The sequence below is a fragment of the Ursus arctos genome, unplaced genomic scaffold (genome assembly GCF_023065955.2).
Source record: "Ursus arctos isolate Adak ecotype North America unplaced genomic scaffold, UrsArc2.0 scaffold_31, whole genome shotgun sequence".
Lineage (NCBI taxonomy): Eukaryota > Metazoa > Chordata > Mammalia > Carnivora > Ursidae > Ursus > Ursus arctos.
In genome coordinates, this window is record NW_026622997.1 from 22364480 (window position 1) to 22378666 (window position 14187).

The following is a 14187-nucleotide window of genomic DNA, read 5'->3' on the forward strand; positions in this document are numbered from 1 at the left end:
CACATAAATGAATAATGAACTCACTCCTAATCCACTCTAGATGGCAACCTCTTAAACAGAGAGAGAGAACAATGAAGAAAAACTATTTATCCAGGGGTATTCTGTATTTGTGTGTTACATACGTGTGTGTGTGTGTGTGTGTGTGTGTGTGTGTGTGATCAGCCTCTCACCCTACACCTCAGGGCAAGAACTGTCTAATTTGATGTTAGAAGCACTCACTTTCCACGAGATCCCCAGGTCCTGCCTCTATGCCCTCAAGCATGGTTAGAATAGGGATTTGCCAAGCATCCCTGTCTTTTTTTTTCTTTTTTAAAATTTTTATTTTATTTTGGCAGGGTTTGAAGTGGAATGCTGAAAATTCCTAGGAAATGATGGCACACTGAGGAAGTGTGAGCTCCCGACTAGCACAGAGGATTTGTTGCCTCTTCTTTTTTTTCTTTTTCTTTTTTTATAATAATATTTTTTATTATATTATGTTAGTCACCATACAGTACATCCCTAGTTTTTGATGTAAAGTCCCATGATTCATTACTTGCATATAACACCCAGTGCTCCATGCAGTACGTGCCCTCCTTACTACCCATCACCAGTCTATCCCATTCCCCCATCCTCCCCTCTGAAGCCCTCAGTTTGTTTCCCAGAGTCCATAGTCTCTCATGCTTCATTCCCCCTTCTGTTTACCCCCCCTTTCTTCTTCCCTTTCTTCTCCTACCGATCTCTTTCTACTTCTTATGTTCCATAGATGAGAGAAACCATATGATAGTTGTCTTTCTCTGCTTGACTTATTTCGCTTAGCATTATCTCCTCCAGTGCCGTCCATGTTGCAGCAAATGTTGAGAAATCTTGGATTCCCAGTTAAGGGTTTATCACTCTGACCATCTTTTCCTCTCATTCTGCCATGGAGCTTACTAGGGACTTAACAGGCAAGGGAGGAGCCAGCATTTGCCCACAATAATTTGGGGGATTCTGTGGTCTCACTCAGAAACCTTAAAGCATTCATGGCTTCTGAGAAGCCAGGGAGTGAATGATAGGGAGGGGCCAAGATTCCTCAGAGCTGCTTTCCCAGGAAGCACAGGTGTCTAAACATTAGCAAGGGCCATTTGGTCTTAATAATGCCTCCTATTGGTGGACAAATTCTGCAAGTTTTTGTCAAGATGAATACAGTCTGTGAATACATAATTATCATTTAACCTAACACCTTCCTCTAGGGAAATCAGTCATACTAAACATTGACTAATGTGGTCTTCAAACACATTGGGATCCCCTAGAGAACTTTTCTAAATATTGGTGCCTGGATCCAACCCCCAGAGGTTTTGCTTTGATCTGTCCGGAGTGAACCTGGGCATGAGGATATTTAAAAATTTCCCCAAGTGATATGCAGTCAGGATTGAGAATCACGGCTCTTTGGAGGAAAAAAACCCAAGGCTGGGAGTGAGAGGAGTTACAAATGTGAATAAATCAACACAATCCAATATTCTATACCCAAAAGAGAAAGACACCCATTGCTGTAGGGGTAAATGATAGCCCAGTCACCTTAATTCAGAATTTCAGCTTTGTTCACTGTTTCACAGTCTCGGTATTATTAATTTTCTGTTTCATAAACCTGACAAACATAATTGTTAATTGCATACCATACACTCCACCCTCACAGTGCTGGCTTCTCTCAGAACCCTCAACTGAAATAAAGCTATAGTGCAATGGCCCACTATATTAAATTTCAATTTAATTATCTTTATCATGGCATCACCTCCTTGGAGGAAATGATTAACTCTGAGATGGACTTATAATAGAAGAGAAAGGTATTGCACGGAGCCTTGCCCTCAAGCCCCATGCTACTATTTAGGCTGCATTTGCAGGCCCAAGAGCAACAATAAAATGGTTGAAAAATGAGCTTCTTTTCCACTTTCTCAGATCCCTGCGATGTGATCCCTCAAAAGTCCCTACTGGCACACACAAAAGTGAACGGCATAAAAAATGGGACTATAACACACAACTCATTTGTGTGTTTGCGTGCGTATGTGCAAACAAAAAAGGATGATTCCTGAAGAATCAGCACAGGAGCGAATAGTTAGTAACATGGACAGTACATTTTCGTTACTTAATATTAATCTTTCCATAGTTAAACTTTACTTAGTACTAGGTAACCTTAAAAAAGAAAAAAGCTTAGGGTTTCTTACTTTTAAACATTACTTGAGGTGACTTTCAATAAGAATCTCTTTAACCTTGGTTTGCAAATTAAAAGAGCTAGAAGCTTGAGTCGAAGTAATTGTTTCCCTAAGTTAACACTAAAGGGGCTTGAATCCCATGTAACTATGGTATTAGGTGACTTCGAAGAAACAGACTAAAAAATGGGACCACCGGGCTTTGCGACTCCATGTTATTGAAGCAAAACTGCAAAATAAATTTTATTATCATTAATGAAGCATTTATACAGCAAGTATTTACAGAAAGCACTTTGAAACCAACTGCTATCAGGAGTGGACTGGCACCATTCCATATATATGCCTCCTTGTTCCTGTCTTTGTTCTCTTTAAACATGGGAAGGAAATTCAGGCACAGAGAAATCACTTGGTCCAAACCTCAAACAATGGCGTCCAACGTAGGCACAGAACACCATGGAAACTTGAACTCTTTGATGAATTGAGAATATTCTATGTAGCTATGGCTCCAGCTTGGGCCTTGGCTGAACTCACTATAGGATACTGACACATTTGTTTGGTGGGGATGTGGGAGGGGGAGGCAAAGATCTAAGAAGCCTCTTTGATAAGAAGGCATCCTAAGGGGGACAGGTTGAGACATTTAAGCAGAGAGCCATTCTAAGGGGAGAGTGTTCTGAGTACACCGTGTGCCTGTGACTCATATAACCACCACCTTCAACCCAAGGGAGGAGTGGCAATAAAAAGTCATACTTGAAATAGATATGCTACTAAAATTTCTGCAACAGATTGGAGTGGTGAATGCTTTATCTATTTGGGGTTCTAACAAAGTAGAGATGAGCAGAAAAGATAGCTTTCCAGAATTTGCAGCTACGGTATAATAGGGGAGGTAGGAAGGGGCTTCATGTCAACACTGCAGTCCTGCTTTCCATGAGTTTTAATGTATTTGATGGAATAAGATGGTGGGAAGTGGGGAGTAGCTGGCAGTAACCCGAAGTGCTGGACTAATTGCGGAGATACGTTGACCGTGCCAGCAGGTGTTTATTTTTACCATCAAATTGGTACGAACGGAGTAAAGACAAATGATAAGAGTATGAACAAAATTCTTGCATCATAAGTCAGCAGCCTCTGTAGCCTGAATATACAATCTTTATACTCTCTGTTCTTCGTTAGAACTTAGTACAATGTTTTGCCCATGGACATTTAGTAATACTTGCTCATGGAGACCTGTATGAACAATTGAGTTCCCATGAGTCCCCAGTTGGGTATTTCCCTTCTGTCTTCTAAGATTCTGTATGGTTTTACAAAATGCCCTCGTTCAGGGCTCAGTCAGGAAACCAGACACAACTTTAAGAATTTCAACTGGAGCTAACAGGACAGGAAATTGGTTACTAAATCTTGGAAAGGCTAAAGAAGTAACGAGAAGCATTTGATTAGTAGCTGCAAGACAACACTTCCACCCCACTGGCAGGAGTAAGACAAAAAATACTCTCCAGTCCAGAAGCCCACGGTCTCTGTTATGGAACTTGCTGGATAATCTCAGGCTGGCGGTGGGTCCATGGCCGCTGACACTACTCTGCAAGACCAGGCAAGTAAACTCATTCTCTGGCTGCGGCTTCCAGAAGAGCTGCCAGAAGCCAAAAAAGAAAGGAAAAAAAAAGAAAGAAAGAAAAAAGGAAAGCAGATGTCCTCTCTCTTATTCCCACCTTCCAATCTCCTGCTAGGGCCTCCTGCTAGAAGAACAGAAGGAAGCCGCTTGGTAGAGGAATCTGTTAAATAAAGTTTGCAGACTTCCACCCTGCTTGCAAAAGAACGCAGATGCTTGGGAACAGACCTGAGAGGCAAAGAGACAAGGAGCCAGCAAACCGGCCAACCGACAACACAACCAGCAACTCGGAGGAAGGAGGGAGACAACAATACTGTGGAAGTCCTCCCAATAGATTAAATTCCTCTGCCAAAGGGGATCTTTTGGTAGAAATTATGCAGCGATTGCCTCTTTTTCCCTTGTGATGGATAGATTTCGCTTTGAAAATACTTGCTTCTTTTCCCTTGAATTTCAGTTGGAAACCATGTATAAAAGCAACCTACAATATGCATAATATATTATAATCTGTAATACACTCAATATAACTTATTAGCCCGTTAACTGGCACGGGGATTACCTGTAAACACTCAGAGTAAGAAAGACAACGCCAACAAAGAAATCTAAAGCCTGACACGGGGCCAAATGCAGCATCTGAGGATGGGAGTTGATGGAAATAGCTTATGAAAATTCACCCCATTAGAGAATGGCTTTTTTTTTTTTTAATGTCAGCTCAATAACTTCCAGGAAATAAATGAAGACATTTTAAAAATCAAAGTGATATAATCATGTAAGTGGAGCTTTAGAAAAATTGATAATGGCACAGCATACCAGCTCCAAAGTATGACAACATTAACCACATCAGGAGAAAGTAATGAATTGTAATAAGTCTGGAAACAAGCTAAGAAGTAATTAATATCTCTGAATCCGTTTTGTGAATCTATTATCTTAATTTTGTGGTATTTTGAATAGAATGAAAAATATTGAGTAACAAAAGCAAGGTGTTCACGGAATGCTGGTGATTTCTGAGACTTGTGTTGACACACGTACCACATCCTTCCTTTTCATCAGAGACTGGAGCGTTAGATTTCATCTCTGGAGAAAGTCATCATCTATATAAGGAGAGAAAAATTTTAAAGCAAGTTAGCAGTCAAATAGAACCTGAAAGACAAATACCAGATCTCCCCCAAGGCTGTCCCTACAGACAATACATGGTCTGTGAGGGAAGTATCAAGGGCAAGAGATGACAATGTTTTTATTTCACACTGATTGACTTTGCCATACGTTGGTATACACTTCAAAACAAAAGGCACAGCACTGGTTCTGAGGTTCTCATCCTGTTTATTTCTAACAACTATCTGTCATTCTTAGGCCAAGGATCCCAGCTGCTCCCTGAGAAGAAGCTAGCATCACTCCCCTGAGCCCCAGAGGTGGGCTCTGGTTTGCTACAGACGATCAAGTCAAGCCCTCAGGGGGCAGAAGAGGCAGTTCCCAGGTGCACTCCTCTCCCAGGTGTTTAAGGGGACACCTGCCAGTGGTGGGGAATATGGTTGGGGTGGGGAGGGGTGGGACAGCCACCAACAGCACTGCCCTGAAGTCAACCTCCAACACGTAGGAGCTTCACACAATTGCTATCATTTAGGCTATGCCCCGACAAAATAAAAAAAGTCACAAGCTGCAGAGAAGGAAAGGTCTGTAACCAGATGAGGATATTGGAAACTTGTGCCTTGCAGGGGCATAAGTAATAGGTCTCTAACTCTAGGACAGCCTCTAGCCAGAGAATGTCTTCAACCTTGGTGCACTCCCATCTTCCATTTCCTCTTCCAGTGGCTGCCTCTCTCCCCAGTCTAAACAGCTAGCCCGATTTCCCCCTAGGAGAGGATACGTGCCTATTCTCCACAATATTTGCTCTGTTTATGAAAAACAAGAATGCAAATTATATACTCTGTGAATGAGAGACATGTTTGTATTAATGGGTAGTCTGCCACTTATGATCTCTTACTGGCAAAGAGAATTCATAATTTAAATCAGTAATGTTTCTTTTTCTGTCTTATGGTTCCATGAAGCAATGGTGTATTGTATAAATCGTTGGCGTTAAAGACTAGAGAAAATATAGCCCTTCATGCCTGTGTACTCTTTTTTTTTTTTTTTAATTATTTATTTATTTATTCGACAGAGATAGAGACAGCCCGCGAGAGAGGGAACACAAGCGGGGGAGTGAGAGAGGAAGAAGCAGGCTCCTACCGGAGGAGCCTGATGTGGGGCTCGATCCCATAGCACCGGGATCACGCCCCGAGCCGAAGGCAGACGCTTAACCGCCATGGCACCCAGGCGCCCCCATGCCTGTGTACTCTTGGATGAATGTCAGATCCCCACTCTATACAAAGTGGGGGCCCCCACTAGCCTCGGGTGATTTCTTACAGTTTCTCCCACCTTTGATACCTACTATACCATTCAGTGGATTCTCAGCAAAGATTGTTTGAGAAAGGACAAGGATGTGAATTGTTATTGACGATTGATCCTACAAGGAAACAAATCTATTGCACAAAGTTAACAGGTACGAAAAGCTTAGTTGAGGACAAGACCAGGCTCCCAAAAAGGCAAAAGACTGGGCAGCCCAGAAGAGAACTACATGTACAATATTGAACACATTTTCAGATTTCTTACAATGCAAACACTATCCTGCCTGTTCCGCTGGAGAGGCTATGGCAGCACACAACCCCCTCTCTGTATCTTATATTTTAAAAGATCAAGAACTCATAGTCACCATTTATAAATCAAGTTAGAAATTTTCTGATTGGAAGAAAAGAGAATGAATTATTCCATGCCAGAAAGAGCTTACCAGTTTCTAATACGGCAGTGGCCCCAGAGACAGCTCCCTGGCCATTTATCTGCGGAAGGTATAATTACTTTTGATTCTACAAACTGTATCGAAATTTGAATATATTATGTATTGTGATAAAATGCCCCTTTCCCCTGAGCCTTTTGAAAGGGAGTGCAGTCAGAAGGCTCGCGAGATGCATTACAGGGACACATCAGGCGATCTGTGAGCTGAGAATGCTCCGCTCTGATCTTCCAACACGCGGATTGTGACACGGTGTCCCCACAGAGCGGACGGCACAGCACAGGAGGGCCTTTCAACTAAAGTGCACAGAGGGAAAAATTTATGAGGTTCTTATGAAGTGGTTTGTTTTAGGTCTGAATGGAGGAAAAGAGGGAGAGAGGGAAAGGGGGCAGTTGTGTGACATAAAGATCCAGTTGGGGCCTGGTGTGATTTTTATCATCTTAAAACACATTTGAGGAGACGACCCTCAAAGCATAAGACTGTCTCAGTACAGCGTGGAAGAAAAGTAAGGCAAAAGTAGCTGTGAACAAGCCACAGAGCGAATTGCCAGTTGATATTTCCTGAGCTGAAAGTCTCTGAGTTACAACGGGAACAGCTTCTTAGTATATAAAGAGCCTAAGTCCTCTCTTTGGTTCCAGTGGGGCTTTGTCATGACTTGTAATGAGCTAAACATTGTAATGCACGTTCTAAAAAAAAAAAAAAAAATTGACTATTACTGTGTGTGCAAAAAATACAACGCCTGTGCACCAGGACATTAACAAAACAGCACCTGCACAAACTAAGATCGCAACTCTATTCTCAGCTTATCTTTGCTTTTCGCTCCCTGGGATCGTTTCCGTCTCAATGGGAAAGGAAAGCCGCACACGCAAGCATAATTCATATGTTAGACGGGAGCTACCACTTTTGGGTGAATCAGCACTCTGTAAACAAAACAAAAATCTGAAAAATGTTGAAGTCCAAACATTCTCGGACAGATAAGTAGAACAGGCTTCCCGATGACAATGGTAATAGTGGGAGACTGGAGGTAACACAGGCTTTTAAAATCAGAATTGGAATTTAGGGGAGGTGCACCGCAGTCATGAGCTATTTAAAGAACTTTAAACCGACGATCCTCTTAACAAGTGGTAAATTCAAACTTTATTTAAAACCATTCTTCTTTTTTTTTAAAGATTTTTCCTTATGTATTTGAGAGAGAGAGCACAAGCAAGGGGAGGGGCAGAGGGAGAAGGAGAAGCAGGCTCCCCCGCCAAGCAGGGAGTCTGATGCAGGACTTGATCCTAGGACACTGGGACCACTACCCAAGCTGGAGGCATCCACCCAGGCACCCCTATTTATTTATTTATTTATTTATTTATTTATTTATTTATTTATAAAGATTTTATTTATTTGACAGAGAGAGAGACAGCCAGCGAGAGAGAGAACACAAGCAGGGTTTGTGGGAGAGGAAGAAGCAGGCTCCCAGCAGAGCAGGGAGCCTGATGTGGGGCTCGATCCCAGGACCCTGGGAGCATGCTCTGAGCCAAAGGCAGACGCTTAATGACTGAGCCACCCAAGCACCCCCAGGCACCCCTATTTAAAGCCATTCTGAAAAATAACTTCATTAGTAGAATTATAGAAATGAAGGCACAGATAGATGAAAGGACATAAATCGCAATGATGATTATACCTATTCATCTTTTTTTAAAAAATGCTAATAATTAGCAAAACTCTCAAAATCAAATCCATCATCCATCCGTGGTAGGCGAGTGACAGATTTGCTGACTAACTGAGAACAGACAACCCAGGTGAGTAATCAAAACCACCACAGCTAACAAATACTGAATATCCATAATTGTCTTTCCTAGAAGTGCCATGTCTTGCACTAAATTTGCTCTGTAGTTATTTTCTTGGTTAGCCTTTTCAGCAGCCCTCTGAGGTAGGTACTGGTTAGGCTTTGCATCTGGCGGATAAGCAGCCCGAGGTTTCGGATTTACGGACCCTGCTCGTATGAAACTGCCCGCCGTGCCCCATCAGGACCGTGTGGCTGAGGACTAAGCCTTAGCACCTCACCCCTTCTCCTACTTCCAGCCATTCCCTATCTCTCAGTCACTATTGCTATCAAAGGAAAAGGGCAAAACAACATCAAGAATGCTGTTGCTCGGGCAAATGCCCAATTAAATTGTGGAAAGCGAGAGAGTTGACTAAAATGAGAAAAACTGGAAGTGAACGGTAAGCCTCGGTAATTGAAATCATTACGATCTTACAAGTCTGAGACTTGGTACAGACAGAGAACCTTAGATCGAGAAGAGACTCTGGAGAGTCCCTGTCACATGGCCACGTCTCCTCTGCTTGAACCCTTCCATTGACCGGTGCTTAGCACCGATCAGGCAGCTCATTCCAAAGCTGAATGACTTGAATTTTTAGAAAGGACACCCTTCCATGGAGCCAAAATCAGAGTTGATGTCACCTCAAGTAATTACTTTTACAACAGGTCATACTAAGCCCTCTATCCCTTGATCATCAAAAGGGACTCCTGTTCCGGGGCACCTGGGTGGTTCAGTCGTTGAGCATCTGCCTTCGGCTCAGGGCATGTGATTCCAGGGTTCTGGGATCGAGCCCCGCATCGGGCTCCCTGCTCCGCTAGGAGCTTGCTTCTTCCTCTTCCACTTGCCCTGCTTGTGTTTCCTCTCTCGCTGGCTCTCTCTCTCTCTCTCTCTGTCAAATAAATAAATAAAATCTTTAAAAAAATAAAAAATAAAAATAAAATAAAAAGGGACTCCTGTTCCACTTTAAGCCATGAGAGGTGAAGTACAACTCAGAGGGCAGCATAATTAGTTCTGTAAGTGGTGTCTCAAGGTTTGGACCTGTTTCCATCAGTTGTGTCAAGGCTGGTGCACGCGGACAGCCAGCTCGATCACAGTGCACAACCCCAAATAAAACCTACCAAAGAGCCAAGGGCATTGCATGTTACACAATCATCGTACAGCTTATTCTGGGTTGTGCTGGCGAAGATACACCTACACCTGATTGAGCCAAGATTCAGAACGGGGACAAGGCAGCAGGGTCTATGCCGTGAGTCTGTGCATTACCACTAAGTGGGTGAGGAGCACGGGAGGAAATGAATAATAATTCCCATGGAGGGTGAAGGGAGGACACAAGGAATGGCTGAAGAGTGACTGAGCCGCCACATGCCCAGGCTTCCTCAGACGGCAGGGCTTCTGATGGACGGAGCCAGGCACGGTGCCCCACTCCGCGTGCCCACTCTGCACATCCAGCCACACAGACCTAACTTCAGGGAAAATATTCGCTCTCCAAGCAAACAGAAGAGGAACACACTTTAGTCTCTTCTATAGATACGCGGTGCCGCCTCTTCACCAAATGCCCCCCTCCTGAGCCGTTCACTGCACTCTATAAACCGAATGTCAGACAGGACGGAGAACGTAACTCCTTCATTTCTAGAGGGAAACAGAAGACTTGCGTGTATCATCTAATATTTTCCATCCGTTTTGTCCAAAATGAAATCTTAGTAGTGACCACGTCTACGTTGTATTCTGAGTAGAAAAGCTACATCAAGAGAACTCCAGAGTCTCTCCTTAGGGGTGTTTTGCAAAGTGATGCAGCACTGCTGATCTGCCCCCCCCACCCCTCACCGCCCCCGCCCCCCCCATCTCCAAGAGGAGCTCCTGCTGACCTCCAGAACTGGCAAAGTTCTGTGGCCTCGCTCTGAGTTTCAAAATGTATTGCTGCTTGTACAGACTTCCCAATTACACAGTCTGTGTGAACGAGTCGACTGATTTTTATGAGCAGATATAAAAGTCTTTTTTTTTTTTTTTTTAGATTTTATTTATTTATTTGGCAGGGGGAGCACACAGAGAGAGGGAGAAGGAGAAGCAAACTCCCCTCTGAGCAAGGAGCCCGACTTGGGGCTGGATCCCAGGATGCTGGGACCATGACCTGAGCCGAAGGCAGACGCCCAACCAACTGAGCCACTGAGATGCCCCTAGAAGTCTTTTGATACCAATTTTATTCAGTTTTTAACTTGAAAGTTGTAGTCATTGTGTTGAAATTGTATGTTTTCTTTTTTTTTTAATTTTTATTCCAATTTTTAAAAAAACTGGTGAGACTATTTGAATTCCAAAACCATCCACCATCTATCACAGGCTATCCCACAAGTCTTGGTGCCGTTTTAAGCTTTAATAACTTGAGAAGCAAAAGTGCTACAAACTTACAAACTACACTGTTCATAATAGTTATGGTTATCTTTGTTTTGCACCTAGGCAGTTTTGTGAATTTTTAGATTTTTTTTTATTTTGATTTTTTTCTAGTCTCTTTTGTGGAAGATGGTACGCATTGATTAAAAAAGTTAAAAATGATTCAAGAGTCACAAAATTGAATACTTATAAAAGGAACATAAATAATTAATATTTCAAGAGATTACTATAAAGCAGTACATTTATACTTCTGAAGTAAGAAAAGCCTAAAAGTAAACCAAGGCTTTTGAAACACCCCGTGAACAACTGTGAAGTTACGGTACGTCTCGCGGGAACACAGCCCCTGAGATGCCATCTTTATACGGATGCCTCTCTACTCACTGACTAGTGGTGAGCAGGTATCAAAGAGAAAGAGGATCCCTGCCTCTAAGATGCCATTTCCACTTCGTGAACATATAAATTAACGATGGGGGAGTTTGCAAAAGGTCATCTGTTTCTAGATCGAAGCCTGGAGAGCAACGTTTCACCCACGACAGTTACTGAATCTAATCACAGACAAGATGGGGAGGCCAAGAAGAGATTTTCTTGATTGAACTTTCAAAGCCAGAGCTTTCAAAGAGCCTGCTTGAAAATTGGGGGTACGTGCTGACTTGGTTCATTCTTTGTACTCCTTGGACTAGAAAAACACAGAAAGGTTGAGCACGGTGCTCAGACTTCCATTCCCCTTCTTTGACCTCTTTTCGGTCTGCCTTTCCCTTTCCTGTCTCCCCAAAGGGACACCGACTGTCACCAATCCCAGAAAACTCAAACTAGACCGTGAGGACACCAGCATGAGACTATCACTCAACCAATATAGGATAATCAAACAGAAATCATTCCCTAGCCTAATCACGTTGACTTATTTTGTGAGCAAGGAAAACAAAGAGAATGGAGTTTTATCTTCCTGTCTTTTATCAGTCGGGGATACAACTCTGAGTTGGAGCAGAAGCCTGAGCCCCTCGGTAGATACTTTGTCTAGAACACTGCCCATAGACCGTAACCTGGTTGAAGGGAGACATTGTGTCCGTTTCTTGTTCTCCCACTGGCACAGAGCAGGGATAGGCAACATGAGCAAGAGATACTGGTTCAAGGGGACGGAATTATCAAGACGGTAAGAATGCTCACACTAAAGCAAGCTATTAAAGCACATGCTGGTGCTTTGCTTCCTGTCTCTTCTGGGATAGATAAAAAGCAAGAGTGCTTTCCTAATAAAAGGATGATATACTTTCCTTTAATTTTTGATACAACAAACTCCAGGAAAGGGTCGATATCACTCTGGTTTGAATTTTTAAAGGAAAAGATGCCAAACATAAGACAAAGTTTGTCCAAGCAAGAAAGAAACCTAGAAACTGGCCCAGAACCCTTAAGAGACTCAGAAGGGAACAGAAAGAGGTAGCAGTGGGACCGGGACTTGGAAACCATTCCTTGTAATTGTTGCTTTAAGTGTTTGGGGGTTTTTTGTTTTGTTGTTTTTTGTTTGTTTGTTTGTTTGTTTCTTTTTGCAAAAGGCCTGGAAGATCTTCCACCCACTATCTACATGAAAGATCACAGTGGTGGACAGGGCTACCCCACGCAGATTTTGTTTTTCTCACAGAGGTCTACATTTTTGGACCAAAGAACGCAACGTGTTCATCTGAACGAGGAGGGCCCATTGTCTATCTGCCTTTGGCTCCTCTGCTTCCTTGGAAAGCTTAAGGAGCAAGCAACATGCCGGCAGGAGAGAACGGGCTTTGAAGTTGTGGAAACTGCTAGTTAAAAAGTTTCAAACTGTGCTCCGCCTGTGTGGAACCATCGTGGAAGAAAATACTTCAAACCAACACGTACATTTTTACTAAATGAAAACCTAGAAAGTTATTTTTATTTGTTCTGATCCTGACATGATCCTGTGCCTCTCAATTCCTTTGGAAACACTGAAATTTTTAATTCCCATGTTGCCTTCAAAGGGCTCCCAGGAGCAATGGCAGTCTTGCACAGTTATCTTTTGAAAGAATGGAAAGTCAAGGTAAATTTGTAAAAAAGGATAGTCCCTATTCAATCTTAAATATACAGTCGGCCCTTGAATGAACTGTGTGGGTCCATTTATATGCGGATTTTTTATAGTGCAGCACTGTAAGTGTATTTTCTCTTTCTTATGAATTTCTGAATAACATTTCCTGTCTTCTAGCTTGCTTTATTGTAAGGATACAGTATGTAATACATGTAACATAAAATATGTGGTCATTGACTGTTTACGTTCTTGGCAAGGCTTCAGGTCAATGGTAGCCTATTCGTAGTTAAGTTTTTGAGGAGTCAAAAATTATAAGTGGATCTTCAACGGCATGGGGGCGGGGAGGTCGGTGCCTCTAACCCCCAAGTCGGTCAAGGGTCAGTTGTCACTTCTTTATCCGACACACGGAAGCAACACCAAGAATTCTCTAGGCCTCTCATAGACAGCCTCTGCTCCTCATGCTGTCCTCAGACATTTCATAAATGTTCCTCCCATGAAGTGTGAATTGTTCTCAGTTACCTAGGGAAACTGGAGACCCCTTAGTTTGCAATTTTCTCCCAGTCTTCTGCCATAAATCATGGAACTGAACGTACCGGGAGACTCCCATCATTTCCTACATGATGCAATTGAGAACTAATGCCTGATATTTACCCAACATCATCCAGCTGGTTCTGCGGACCCAACGCACATGGATTCCTCATGCCATCTGCTCTTTTCTTCCGGGCTATAAGAAAATAGACATCGATTTTGCAGGCACTTTGCTAGATGCTTTAAATGTATTAAATTAATTTTCCTCATTATCTCCCTCCAAGATCATTATTATTCCCTCCATTAGGATGAGAGAGCCGAGGCCCAGAAAACTTACTTAACACATCCGACATTATAAGCTGGCAAAACCTGGATGACGGCACAGTTCAGGCTCATGGCAAAGCCATCACGGCTAAGCTACCCCATCCCTAAATCTCAAAGTCAAATGAAGAGCTGTCTGCGGAAATGGAAACGAAGGAAGGGGTTTCCCTGAGGACGGTGACAGGAAAAAATTGTGAAAATCAGCCTGTTTCTTGAGATAATGGGAGAAAATCTTAGTTGCTAACAGAGGGAAAATGGGCAAAAACCAGCCCCGCTGGGCCTCGGCATCCTGCTCGCTGACGCCAGGACTCAGATCCACTCCACCTCCTTCACCTGGCTGCCGAGAGGAGCCAATGAGAAAGATATATAGGAAAATAGTTCCAACCATTTATCAGAGAATTGTCATTTTAAATTCTAAGCAGCATGGAAAGTGTTTCAAAACTCTGCATTCACCTTTATTAAATGGAGACATAACTAAGTTGATAGATGAATCAATACAAAACTAAAAAATGAACACTTCTCCCAACACCTTGCTCAGG

General features: G+C 42.8%; 1 long non-coding RNA gene across 1 annotated transcript in view; it reads right to left on the bottom strand.

The window, feature by feature from the left end:
* LOC123001713 (uncharacterized) overlaps positions 1–14187 on the bottom strand; it is a 340673-nt gene that overhangs the window by 22440 nt on the left and 304046 nt on the right. Inside the window, exons 4-5 of the long non-coding RNA XR_006410904.3 lie at positions 13451–13523; positions 4789–4850 (exon numbers count right to left, since the gene is read on the bottom strand). This is a non-coding gene — a long non-coding RNA (uncharacterized LOC123001713). The remainder of the gene's footprint in view (positions 1–4788; positions 4851–13450; positions 13524–14187) is intronic.